This window comes from Dromaius novaehollandiae, chromosome 10, assembly GCF_036370855.1.
Source record: "Dromaius novaehollandiae isolate bDroNov1 chromosome 10, bDroNov1.hap1, whole genome shotgun sequence".
In the NCBI taxonomy this organism is placed as follows: domain Eukaryota; kingdom Metazoa; phylum Chordata; class Aves; order Casuariiformes; family Dromaiidae; genus Dromaius; species Dromaius novaehollandiae.
Genome location: NC_088107.1, coordinates 10,584,235 through 10,598,386, shown reverse-complemented (window position 1 = coordinate 10,598,386; position 14,152 = coordinate 10,584,235). Strand labels below are relative to the sequence as shown.

At 38.6% G+C, this 14,152-nt stretch overlaps 1 long non-coding RNA gene across 16 annotated transcripts in view; it reads left to right on the top strand.

The window, feature by feature from the left end:
- The window catches only part of LOC135329337 (uncharacterized), a 130,459-nt gene that overhangs the window by 105,983 nt on the left and 10,324 nt on the right, over positions 1–14,152 (top strand). For 12 of the 16 annotated variants that reach the window (XR_010390722.1, XR_010390721.1, XR_010390719.1 and 9 more), the window contains 3 exons: positions 245–388; positions 4,872–4,917; positions 9,740–9,868. This is a non-coding gene — a long non-coding RNA (uncharacterized LOC135329337). Of the gene's footprint in view, positions 1–244; positions 389–532; positions 676–4,830; positions 4,918–9,739; positions 9,869–14,152 lie in introns of those variants that run through there. The other 4 variants (XR_010390720.1, XR_010390713.1, XR_010390724.1 and 1 more) reach the window with 4 other exon arrangements.

Genomic DNA, 14,152 nt, shown 5'->3' with positions numbered 1-14,152 from the left:
TAATTAATTGATAAAACAGCTATTTTTCTCAACCAGTTAGTAAAACCAATCAGACTATACCCATGACTTTTTGGAAGCCAGTACACAAAATTTCCCACTGTGTGTGTGCGTGTGTGTGTTGGGTGGTTTTATTTATTTATTTTTTTATGTCCACTGTGTCATTCTTGATCCCAGTGGTAAAATAAAATTTAACTATATTTAATTTAGGCTGATTTTGAGTCAAAATCTCTATCTGTTTTACAAGTACTGAGAAAGTTGACCAGTTGACCGCTTCACCCTATAATTCGGTTTCTGCAGCACCTTCCTCCTATAGAAATTGTTGACAGATGGATTTCTGATTGTTTTCCTGTGGTCACCAATGCAAACAAGGGACCCATCTAAGTGACAGGTACTTATATTCAGCTGGAATTTTTAATCATGGCTTAACACTTGTCAACTTCAAAGTATACACTGTTGGGAAATTAGTGTCACATCATGTGATACAGCAGTTGTAAGCCTGCAAAGAAAACAGATTGTTTGATTTTTTCCATAGCTAAGGTTAACTGTCTGGACAGCTGTGAGTCAGGCCTTCAAGACACGCTGCTTTATCTGATTGGTCTCAGTCTTGATCTGGCACATGAAAGGAAATGTGAGGAAGTTTCAAGCAGAGATCATTTTGCAAGTCCAAAGATGAGGGTGAGGTCAAGTTCTCTTGCATTTTCACAGTATCTCATTACAGGCATAAAACAAAGTGGCATGTAGACAATATGAGGTTTAGTGTAGCTATGGTTTCACCTTCAGGAGGTTTACATTGCTGGAGTATTATTCATTTTCTGTTTACTAGCATCAAAGAAAAATACCGCAATAGAGAAACAGAAGTTTTATATATATGTGTGTGTGTGTGTGTGTGTATTTTTAAAGGTGACTCTTCATTCTAAGGAACAGGCGTATGATAACTTTAACTAATTTTTGACATGTAGCTTACACAGATTTTGCAAGCATCTCATGTGGCCACAGGTAACTTCAGCATTTAGTTGAGGAGTATGTTGGCATTATTCATGTTATGTTAATGTAGCCCACAATGTTGTTGTTGCAAATGCTCTCCTCCCATAGCAGACTCTCTCTTCTTCCATGGGTTCAGAACTGTAGAGGTTACTGCAGGAATCTACCAGGCAGAAAATGCAGCTTTTCTACCAGTGTCCGTTATGGTTATTATGAGCTGCACGTGAAACTTAGTAGTTTTAGTCTGCAGTGTGGAAGGAACCTTCTCTGACCCACAAGGCTCACCAGAAATATTCCCTGAGCTATGGATGAGCGTTACCTTACAAACCAGTCCTGCCTGCTGCCTTGCCGCTGGAGAAACACTGTTCCAGGCTCAGGGCTGGCTCCTCAGCTGGTAAAAAATTTCCCTGTTCCACCAAGGTCCTGGTATGATTTCCTACTTACTCATTTTTCTGAAAATCTTTAGCTCTTAAACGTGTGCATTGTCATGCTGCATGTCTTTTATGGTTTTGGGTAATCAGTTTTTCTTGAGAGTGAGTTGTTGGTTAGCTGTATATTTCAGTAAAACCACACTTTAACATTCCGTGAGCTGTTGTAAGCTCTGTGGTTAATGGAAGAAGCATATCGAGCAAGACCGTGTCCACTCTTCGGTTTAAATGCATAGAATAGTGTTATTTTGTATGCTGTGCATGAGGAGTAAGTTTTTACACTTGTGACTATTGCAGTGTAAATTTCTCAACATGTACAACTATATCGCAAACCAGAGAAGCAGAAGTTGGGAGAGTTTTTTCTCCAAAAATAGCAATGCAGAACACACATGGCCAGATGCCGTCATTGGTTACATCTGAGCAACTCCCACGGGGTTACTGGGCATCAGCATTTTTGCAGTTCGCACGTTCAGATGTGTATGGAGGCCTTGTGCATGCAGTCATGGCAGAGGCTTAATGTGATATACGGCCAGGGAAAACACTTTGTTTCCTTAAGCATTTTAACATTTCCAGCTTTTATTCATAGTTCTATTAAATACTGGAATGTAGATGATGCAGTTGTAGAATGAAGCATCTTTTTTGAGGTCTTCAGATGTCGTCATCCGAGATTTTAAGAAGTAATGCCATCCTTAAAAAACTAATGCAATGAAATAAGCCTTCTTTATAAAGATGCTAACTATAAATGCCTGAAAAAATGTAAGTTTACAAATTAGTTGTAGAATATCTTAATAGTTGGCATGCAAATGAATCCACCATGCTAATTGCATAAATAAGCACAGTCAACACATTATAAATGACCATACTAATGGACACCTTTCTAAATCCTTTTGGGATCTCTGCTCAGAGAGGTAATTATAATGGTGCAACCTATAATGTAAAAGTGAAATCAAAGTGAAGTAAATGATGTGTTGCTAGAAAAAAACTTGAAAAGACAGAGTATCGATCTGTTAGAAATTAGCTATTTTTTTTATTTTAAAATAAGTAAATTCTCTAGGGTTTTATTGTTTTGTGGAGGAGTTTGGGGGTTGTTTTTCACTTCTGTCTTCAAAAAGGCACAGTGCTGGGATGTGCTGGTGACTTGGATGGTTATCAGGGAGAGCTGTGCATAACCTGGAACTAAACTAAACCCTTAATGCAAATCCCCACTGTGCTTTGAGAGGAGGCTAATACGAAAAGGAGCGTGACATGTCCTCCTATCTCCCTTGCTTGCCTTTACAATAGCAGGGAGGGCCTTTAGGATTTCATGGGGAATAATAATTTGTATAATCTTCAACTGTCCTCTAGAAATCAGTACAGAAATGTAGTCCCGCTAGGGGATGGGGTATATTGGAAAGGCTTGAGGTCTCGATGCGTTAGAGCAATTCCTGCAGCGTTTTTATCAGTTCCTTTGGCACTCCCTTCCTTTACAAATCCAGAGAATCTCTAAATGTTCCTCTGTTTTTCTGTGCTGTTTTCATCATATTATTTTATCATAATATTGTGAGACTGTGTTTAACCTCTTGTAACACTTTCCTCTGGACAGAGTTGATCTCTATATAAATTTATCCTGAGCAGTTGGTTTCCAGTCTCTTACTGGCTTGCTCAGATAGAAATGGAGGATATCAGTGAAGCTGGCATATTGCTCCTAACCCTTCCTGATGGTTTATCCAGTATCTGAAAATACCAAAGATCTAATTTAAAGAGAGATCTTGTAAAATCAGTGTCCTCTTTCTAAGGGAATGGGGCAACTCCCTGTAATGTATATCTCTGAAACCACTTTTTGCTACTGTTTGGTCTTCAATTTATTTGCTTTTACTTTCTTCACATGTAACATCTAGGGCATGTTATATTCCTCCCCAAAACAGCCCTAGCTTTCAAATTTGTTTTGCAGGGTTTTGTCAATAAAAGTAGAAATATCTGCCTCTAAGCAGACTTGATTTTTTTCTTACCAAGGCAGTGTCTTTCATTATTAACTGTCAAATAGCAAATCAGTCAGACTAAACTGCCACACTTTTTATCCTATTTTTTTTTGCAGTAGTGTGGTTTTTATTTCACATGTGCATTAATATGATTTTGGTCTTTTCCCTTTTAAAACATATTAATACTCATTTCTGTCTCTTTACTTTCCATCTTTATTAAGGCATTATTGACTCCCAACTTCTTGAATGTTTGCCCTTCAACTTCTTAACTTGTGTGATAAACATGCACTTTTGCTCCTATTTTTTGCTTTCATTAGCCACAAATTAACTACTTAAGGTTAAATTCAGCTCCCAGTTCTTCCCAAGTAAAGTCAAGCATCCTTCTTCCCCTAGCCAGCCTTACACCGGAGTAGCTGGGAAGCAAATTTCAGCATTTTGACAGAGGCACACCGGAGTGTAATCTTGTTGTTTACAGTCAAGAATATCTTCTCCTTAAGTATTTTCATATTCTTTCTTGGCTAATGGCAAACCTTTGGATTTTTCTGATAGTGTGATGCCCCCAATAGTGTATTTCTGATAGCGTGTGCAGTGATGCCCCTTGCACTTTTTGTGCTAAAATTTTCAGACATTTCAAGAGAATGGTGTCATGATTTTGAGTTGTAACTGTAGTAAATTCTTGTGGGAACTGTTACTGCCTTTTCAATTCTTTGTGGCAGTTCATATATTTAATCCAGGCAATCAGACCCTCCTCTGTTGTCATGTCTGTGATTGTGCATGAAAAGAATAGCTGTCCAGTAACATAATACATTTCAGTGAGATATACATGTGACTTTGCTAATTTTGAGATGTGATTACTGACTACAGGAGGAATCTGGCAAGATACAGGTTCTTATTTTGGTCCTTGGATAAAAATGTCATGCCTGCTGTAGGCGTGTGATGGACTACATGAAAGACGATATTGTTTGTATTTGTCTGATAATCTGCATTTTTAGCTTATTCAGTCAACTGCTTGAGTTTGAAAGGCAAAGTTTAAAACAAAAGGAGATGGTTTTGGAGCGAAGGGATAGCCAGTCTATGATATTATCCTGGAAAACTTCAGTGGTGGCATGAGACAATTGTAAGGAGAAAATCCAGAGATAGGAATTAGCAAATTCTGGCAAGATCTCCCCTGCTAAGCTAATAAACTTTATATTTTAGGAATTCTGTATAGTCTGGATTTGTAATTGGCATCATACACACACACACACACACACACACACACACACACACACACACACACACACTTTCATCAGCTGAAGAACATAGGTTGTTTAGGTCTCTTGACAAACCCCACTTGTACAGCATGTACAACAGCTTTATTTCACTGTAAAGCTGTAGCTTACACAAACTTTTCATTCCTTTTCTCTAATGTTTATGTGGATTCATGATGTTATTTGTGTTAATAATATGTATCATTTCATTAGGTTTTAAAGGACTAATAGTAGCATCTTCTCATTGGAAACAGGAGATACCTGCATGGGTAACAACTGGTTTGGAAGAAGATCTAAAAGGTACGGAAGAAGATTTAATATTCTCAGCCCAAGGCTGGGGCTAGGGCACGACCCAGTGATCCTAAAAGACTTGATTTCTGCTGCAAAAAGATACACTAGAATCAAATACCATGGAAAATTACATATTAATAAGCTTTTATAGGGTCAGTCTATAGGAGGAGCCACAGTGTATAGGCCTGTAAAGTCTTTCCATGTACAGGCTGACTCAGACTGTTGAAGCCCAAATATTTTGTTACATGATTTTTTTTTTTTTTGCATTCTGCCTAATGTATTAATTAATTCTTCTGCTAAAGTTATCACCTAATTTGCACAGAAATGTATTAGTCCCTCCTGTTCCTGTCTTATAAATAGCATGAGAAATTCAGTTTTTCCTCGCTCACTTTTCAATAGAACAGAATAATAATAATTTGTTAAGTAGAAAATAAACTTATGCTAGGGATCTTGCATTTTGACATGCGTTTAGAAAACCAAAGAATGATGGCCAGAGAATTGCCTCTTGTACTTAAAATTCCTTCCTATTATAATGCAATTTAAATTACTTTCAGTTGGTTTGGACCATCTTTTTTTCTAGACAGGAGCCCAATTTTCTTCCATCTAGCTTACAGACAAATGTACACTAAATAATATAATACTTAGTGCATAATTTTTTGCTCACCATGAGATGCCTTGTAAATGTATATATAATATGTAGTTCACATACTGTAAGCTAACACTAAAAAACCCTAATATAATCCATATTGGATGGTATTACATAGATTGAGGAAAGATTTAATAAAACAAATTTTTTAGTTATTTTAGTGTAGAGCATTAACCAAATGATAACTCTTTTACAATTAAAAATTATTACAAAGTTCTTAGGGTGAATCTTTCCTGGCAAATGCATCTCCCTCCCACCCTCCTCCTATTTCAAAATCTGCTACAGTTAACGCCAGCGTAGTGATTCTGTAGTGACTGTAGGATAGCTAATATCTGTGGTGTGAATGCCTCCACGCTCCTAGTTTTACAAACAGTGCTTCCTAACATTGCTGCTCTACCTGACTTTTCCATTTTAAACTCGTAAGGTTTAAAGGTTTTTCAGAGAGTGAATGCATTTGAGATGATTCTCTTAAAGGACTGCCTTGCCTCTGCTTTCTCCAAGTGCTGGAAACCTAAAGATAAAGGCTGGCCTGGATGATGTGGACTTTCAGGATAGATATGAGTGGAGAGGTGATACGGACTAAATGCTTAGCTTGTATCTCTGTGCCATCTGTAGTTGTGGGAGCCAACGGATATTTCTGTAGCAGCCTTGCATGTGACTGACTTCTGTTTGGAGTGGGGAGGGAATCTCAGGGCTGATCTTTGATGACATAGATGAATGCGAAGGAAATTTAAGTCAGTGTATCATCCTCCAAGTCTTTGTTTCATCTCTGCTGGACAAATGCACTGAGGAAAATTCCATGTGGGGATATTTAACAAAATGCTGTGACATCTGACTCAAGTTCCTGAGCTCCCAACTGCGGGATGCTGGGAGAGCACACCTGGGCAAGTGTGGCTTCCCCTCTTATTACAGTCTTCGGCAATTAGCTTCTATCAAAGACAGGATACCTTGGCTTAACCTAGTATAGCCATTTGTTATTGCAGTCTGATTTATATGGGTTTATTGAGGCACAGGGGATATTTGCATTCCCATCTAGCTACTCAGGTGGTGTGTTTCTCCCAAAACTCCCTGTAGAGTTAATGGAGAGAGAAAATTTCCTACATAAGGTGTTTCAGAGAAGAGAAATAGCCTAACTTGGAATCTCTTTCTGTAGATAATCCTCTATCCGGTGATGGCAAAGGGGAAAAAAAATCCAGCTGAGCTGGCTGATACTAGTTGTGCTTTCTGCTGACCGCAGCCTGTCTGTCACCACTGAATTTAACAGAGGATTTCCAAAACATGTGACAAGTCCTCTGTAATAAAAACGTATGCTCTATCAAAATATCACATCAGATTTAACAGAGAAAAACAATCATACTGCAATTACTCTTTCATAGCTATGAGGAGAGTTAAACACACTGGGGCTTTTTGTTGGGAGTGTGTGGTGGTTTATCATTACTGAGGTGCGGTGTGAATTTCAGTGCGTCTCTCCAGCTCCCAGGGGCGTCGCTTGACCCTTTTGACTGCATTTCTCCACTCAGTGGATCGGGCGGCTCAGCGTCACTGTGAATAGCTGTCATTCTGGTGGCATACCCGTTTGCCGCCAGCGCAATCGCACACGGACAGCAAGCCAAACAGGGAAACAGCATGCAAGGATTTGTCCAGGAAGGGTAGGGCAGAGGGGGAGGATTGTGGTAGGTGGGGTGATGCTAGCGCTTCGGAGGCATCGATGCTGGGTAAATGTTCATGACCAAATGTGGCCCGTTAGCTGTGCTGGAGGTGTCACAGCACCTGGTCCCAGGGGACTCCAGCCCTGGCTGTCTTCTCTCACTTTATGTCAGCAAACCAGCAGAATAATAAGAAACTACTTCTAACACATTTCCTTGGCATTTTTCCCTTTGCCTTGGATTATTTTGGCTGTACTCTAGACCTCAGTACTCTCTTCTGATCTTGAAATAGGTGTCAGTTTTCAGCATACCTGTCCCTGCAGCTCCAACTCAGCAGTTGCTGGCAGCCAATTGTTTGAAGTTAGGCAAGCATTTGGGGACATAGACATTTTAATTTGTAATCAGCTTTAAAGCCTTCAACACTTGCTGTGAGCAGAAGCAGGAGCTTAAGCAGAAATTTTTCTTTCCCTTTTATAAAAGCCATTTTTCCTCCCCTGGCAGGAGCTATGGGCTTGATCTGAAGCCTACTGAAGTAAAGGGATAAACCCTTATCAGCTCTGGCCCAGCCCTTAAGACAGCAAGTTCTTTGGCCAGCAGAGTCACATAGATTGAAGCAGGCATGCTATTACAAGATCTTCAAGGGACAAATACTAATTAAGGATAATCTTGTAGGAAAATATTGCTTTTTTGACATATTTATCATGGGGAATACTGTTAAGTGATACCTCTAAAATTCCATACTTTTGGGAGGCTTTCCAATGTTGCTAAACCAAATTTAGCTTATGGGTACATACATCTAGACAGATGTATGTAATCCATACGAGATATATCTCTTACACTCAGAAAGATAGCTACAGAGTGCATGAATAAGTTCATTCATCATTTATAGGCTGCTACCTCTGGGATGGAAGGCAGCAGCTGTCACGCAGTGCGCTACAGCAGTTTCAAGGCATATGCAGAGGCTCTGCATCCAGTTTGCATTGTAGGGTGTTTCTCTGCAAGTGGCGACAGCATCCTCTTTATAAAAATGTATGTTTAAGTTTTCTAAAATCATCTTAGAATCTTTTTTTCCTAAGAACTATTTAAAAAAAAAATTATACAATGTTTGCCCTTAAGGTTTGATGTGTCCAAAGTCTGTTAAATGTTGCTGAATCTTGTAACATTAAATGTACTAAAAAATAAGATTACAAATTAATTTTCACACTGCTGTCTTTTCTAGGCTATGCCTGTTTGCTTATGTTTTGAGTAGCTAATATTCTGCAAACTAAGAGCAATGCAACTGCAAATAAACGTTCTTTATTGACAAAATTATTTGCTGTTAATTTTAGATGGGAATTGCTGAGAGACTGACAGGCAGATTAACACTAGAGGCTTCTCTAGCAAGTGGTTTATCAACACATTAAGCAACAAAAGGGATATTTATAGTATTTTCCTGGAATATGCTTTTTCTAGCTCTCTGTTGCCATCTTGAGTCTCTTGCCTTTGATAGAAAATGCAAGTTGGGGCGTAGCACGTGTAGAGACAAAGGGAAAATAGATTTCCAGTCCCGATGATAAGGAAAACATTATTTAGCTTAATAAAGGTTATTTGCATCACGACAAACTCTAGAGAAAGTTAAATCTGGTTGACTGGGCAGTGTGACGTTAGTTGAAATTTGTTGTAAGGGGCTGCGGAAAGGTTCTCGGAAAGGGGCTGAGCGCAGACACAACATGGAGTTGTCAGTTAAGTGCCTCTGTGGACACAACTGGCAGTGGCTGTCAAAGAAGCTAATGAGATTTTAGAATATATTTACAAATGGATAGAGAAATACTGAAAGAACTATTTTGTCTACAACGCAAGTATTTTGATACCATAATCTTTAACCTGTAAGTGCCCTTGACAAATTTTTCACCTTCCTCAGAAAACCAGTTACTTAGGACAGAGCAGATATCACAATTCCTGTAGTTCTAACTGTATACTAAGGGAAATCTATGGATTTCAAAGCTCTTCAGGATAGATAGTCTAAAGCCCACTTTACAGTCTGAGCACATTTGGGTATAATATTGGTAATCCCAAGTATTCTTTTCCTTCAAACAGAAAATATTGTTTTAAGGCTCCCTCTATGCTCCTCCTGTAAATAAATCTCTGATGTTAACACAGCTTAACCTGTGCTAGCACAGGGTTGGATTAAACCCTGGTGAAAAGCCCAGCTTTCTTCTGCTGCTGCTGCTCCAGTGGCAAGAAAGCTTGGTCCTGTCTTCTTCCTTGTTGAATGGGAAGTGTGCCAAGCTGGTCCAGCCAGCTTCTTGCACCCTCCTGACCAGTGTAGGGAGTGTGCCACGGTGAGATATGTAGATATTATTCAGTAATGTCCAAAGCAAATAAGCCTTTGAAGGCAATAGACCTTAAGACCGTTGCTTTACAGACAGAACTGGCACAAAGGAGAAATGTACATTTTTTTGTGCCCCGCAGCTGAACCAGTAGGTGCCTCCTTAATTCTCTGGAAATCTAAAGTCACTAGTTCTTTGTGGCTGTGTATTCATTTCAGTATCCTTCCTAGGATTTGTGTGGTTCTTCAAATACTGGATGTGTATTGACCCCAGAGTTTCTTCAAAAAGATGGCCTAATTCATTGGACTTTGCCTTCCATGATCTGACTGCCAGCGATGGTTGTCCAGGGAAGTACTCAGGTACCTGTTAGACTTGGCTATCGTAAACTCCCATCATTGGTAGACCTGACTATTTCTAATGTTGTTCTTGAGAATAATCTTTGGATGATGTGTGTTTCCATTTGATGTCACTGTACTGCTGCTTTCAATACTACTTTTATGTATTTCCACATTAAATAATCAAGGGATTCTTGGGCAAACAACAGGAAATAATATAATGGTGCCCACAAGGTCTGCATATTGACTTTTCCACCTACTCACTAGTCTTTGAGCCTAAAAGATATTGGTAAAACAAAGATATTCGATCTTATTCTCTGTTCTTGATTCCAGTTTGTGTGTTAGAAGCCCTGGCCTTTTGCTTCTCTACTAAGGAAAAATATAATAGAAAAAAAGGAGCAATTATGGAGATCATTGTGGTTTTGATTACAGGGACAACTGTTTAATTTAGTTGATTTACATTCCTAAATAAGTATTAGCAGGAATCATATGAATATGCTTCATCATTTGCAGTGAGCTATAGCTTGCTTTGAGATACAACATGAATATCTGTATAACAGGATCATAGCTCTTGCTATAAAATTCATAAGGGATGAAATAAGTAATTGCCTTTTAAATCTACCAAAGTACATTCAAACCATAAAGGATAACCTGTAAAAGCGGAGGAAAGTTATAGGGAAAACTTGTCCGTGGCATTGTTCCTTGGTAGCCTTACAGGGGTCATTTGTGCTGTGAAGGAAAAGACAAAGGTTTAAGTGGCAAATGATAGAAAAGTACCCAATGCCAGCATTACAGAGACAGGAGGACTAGCTGGAAGACCTGTGCTTTTAGTCATGTACAAGGAGATCTAGAAGAGTTTCTTGGAAGATTTTGAATGCTTGTAGCTGGGAATTCAAAATCCCCATCTCTTGGCCTGAAAATAGCTTTGCTTTTGAAGATATGATGACTGTGGGGTATTATGGCATGTTTGCCAAATAACTTTTCCTACTTGTGGGTTTAGTTTCCATCTGAGGGATAATTTATCCCCTAGATGTTAGAAATGAACAAGACAGATTACATTGTTTAGAGCCTTCCATCCTCTTTTGGATTATTCCTTCAGTAAATTCCCCTCCTTGTTTGAGATGATTCCTCAGTAAATTCCCCAGGGCAAGTTGGGTTTTCACCACATTCCTTTAAAGACTCGTCACTGGTAGAGGCCCAGCAGATGTATTAGTCTAGCGAAACAACAAGGTGGTGAAAGTGTACGTCGTTGCCCACCAGGCAATGTGCTGTTCTGTTTACTTATGCGGTGCCATACTTGGTTGAGAGTGGCTTGCTGGGAGCCTTTGGCGATGCTCCTGCCTTGTACGTTCCCTGTACATGTTTCTGTAGAAGTTACGAATATAGTTTTAAGCTGATAGTCACAAAACAAAGGAGATGACAAAATCAGTCCGTCTTCATTAAAAGCTGTAATGGAGTCCTTCGCTTGTGTTAAAATAGCTCCGGTATCGGTACCAGTAGGCTGAAACAGCCTAATCTTACCAACATGGGGTCAATGTGCTAATTTTGCCCTAAAACCAGGGTATTTTACCCAAGAGATGGATGAAATCAGTCTTTCCTGATCTCTGCATTGCAACTGCTGGATGGCTTCCAAAGCTCAAGCAGACCTGTGTAACGTTAGCTAGAGTACTTCAGGAGTCCTGCAGTCTTGGAAAAAAGACATACGCAATGACTGCCGTTTTAGTTCTTCGTTCACGGCACCAGCAGCTCTGTAACGACACAGAGGGTAGAAGGCAACAGGAGACCTTGTGGTTTGCATTTTCACAGCCTTTGGGAAGGACTCAAGCCAAGCGCAGTCTGCTTTGGTTATAGCTCATGAGTCCCCCAAATACCTAGACAGTCCCAAACTTTACCCTCCCTTGAGGAGAGGTGCTGACAGTCATCCTAAATTGTAAATCATTTTTCATGATGATAAAAAAGAAAATCAGAGCGATTAACCATCCCTGAGATGAGTGTGCTGTGCCTTGCTTTTGCTTTCCTGTAAAGGACACCAGTCCTGGGCTATCAATACTAATAGATTATTTTCCTGTGGAAAAAAAAGGCTTCCACCACTTCCCCCATCCCCCTCCCTTTAGAATTGTCCTGTCGATGTGGATGTGACTATAACTGATTACATAAAGGTCATCCTTGATTACTGCTGTTTTGCTTATAAAGTAGTAACAGCAACAGCAGGGTCACAGTTCACTGCAGAATTTATCGCAAGCTTTGATTTTTTTTTTTTTTTTTTTTTCCTTGAGTTGTAGGGGAGTTTGGTATTCCATGTATTTTATTTTCGGGGTTACTGGTGTTGGTTTGATTGTTTAGCTACTGAATTAGCATCATCATATTAGTATACTATATTATTTGCCTGTTAGGCTGATTTTCATTTAAATCCATATTGGAAAATTGTTTTTAAATATATTTTAGATCCATGGGCAGCAGAGAGATTTTTAGAACAACTGTGATCCCTGAGGTCCCTGCCTCAGAAGTAATTGAAATGGGATATAGATCTGTGTTTCTTGAATGAGAATAGCCCCTCTTCAGCCTTTATTTTGTTAAGATAGACATCATGTAATGTAAATTCTGAATAAAATCGACATTAATTCAGCATAGTAATACACTGTACAGAAAGTTTATTGGAAAATCTTTAATCCTTGCCCCTCCAACATGAAAAACTGTATTGCTATAGAACATAAGTGATTTTCTTTCTACTCTTTGGGATTTTAGACTGTTTGGAAAGCCTGCAAGTGAAAGTAAAAGTATTGGAGACTTCCATTATATCTCTTGAAAAAATATTCTCATTTAGTTGTTCACTTAAATCTTTTCCCAAAGCAGATTTTTTAGCCATGCTGTACTATTCAGAGGGTAAGATTCATCTGAGGAGGTAAATGGGACCAATTTTTTTTTGTCATGATTGAGAATGAAGAAAAATTGTGCCTCTTTACACTGGAAATACTTATCTGTTGAATAATGTAAAAATTTGCTTATATCTAAGTGTTTACAGTGGAAAGACTGAACATTATTTAACTACTCCATAATGTTTTCAGTGCTATTGCTAAAAAATATTTACTCTCTTTTTTGTTCTTTGACACAGTATATGAAATGTCAGGTATATACTTTTTCAGAGCATGAACCATCATGCCACATTACTGTTTTAATCAGTGTTAAACAAAAGATTTAATTCACTATCCAATTACATCTTGATTATGTTCATTTTAATAGGCTGAGTATTTTCCTAATTTATCTGCTAATCGCTGCAAACACATTTGGCCTCAGTTCAAAGACTGTTGTGTCCTAAATTTCAAGCTGGGATTAATACAGTACTAAGAAATCCAAAGCAATTCTTTGTCATGAAATTAGAGCGTTCTGCACCCACCCGGGTGAGAGCAAGCTGGGTTGAACATTCGTATGCTCAGGATCCTGGTGCTCATCTACATGCGCACCCATAAAGGTCAGTATTTTCATTGGTTAATGCAGTTTGCTCAGCAAATTTACCAGAAATAAAAATGCATGCAACGATACCAAGGTCAGTTTATCACGTAATTAAATTGGTCTTGCACTGTTTTAGAGAGAGACTTTCTGAGTTGGGGCAGTAATTGTATGTACTTTCGTTGTAATGGCTGCATTGTGAATGGACTCATGCATTTTCCACGGAGTAAAACACTCTTCTGAAAATACCATGGTAGGAGTCAGAAAAGATGAGAATAGCTTCTAGCACTGGCATCAATTTGTCCACCAGAAATTTGCAAACCTTTTAACTCAAAGATGACTGTATTTTTAGGGGGAAAAAAAAACAGATTAAATTGTCTGGAAAACCATTGCCCATCTCTATAGTCAAGCAGAAAATAATCATCATTATTTATGTATGGTAGCTATCACCATTATTGATTTATACAACGTTGTCTATATAAATAACTGTGTATTAGAAGTAAGCAATGAAATCAAGCTTTTTAGCTTTTCAAAATTTGGTTGTGTTTTAATTTGGCCCTGTCATGAAGCTAGTACCAATAAAGAGGTTTTCTAATAAGCTTCAGAACTTAATGCTAAATAAAAGCTAATCTCAAAATTAATGTTTAAAAGTGTGATTTGGTGATTTCATAAAATCTGATCCCTTGAGTCTTAATTTTACTACAAATGGCAGTGCTTGGACATGATGTAATGTTCTGTTTCCTATTGGGCTATTCTTAGGCCTAGGGAACCAAGCTTCCCAGACTTCCCTGAAAATAGGCTTATTCCCAAAAAGAAAAGCTGACAACAAGCATTATTAATGCCCCCAAATCTAACTTCTAC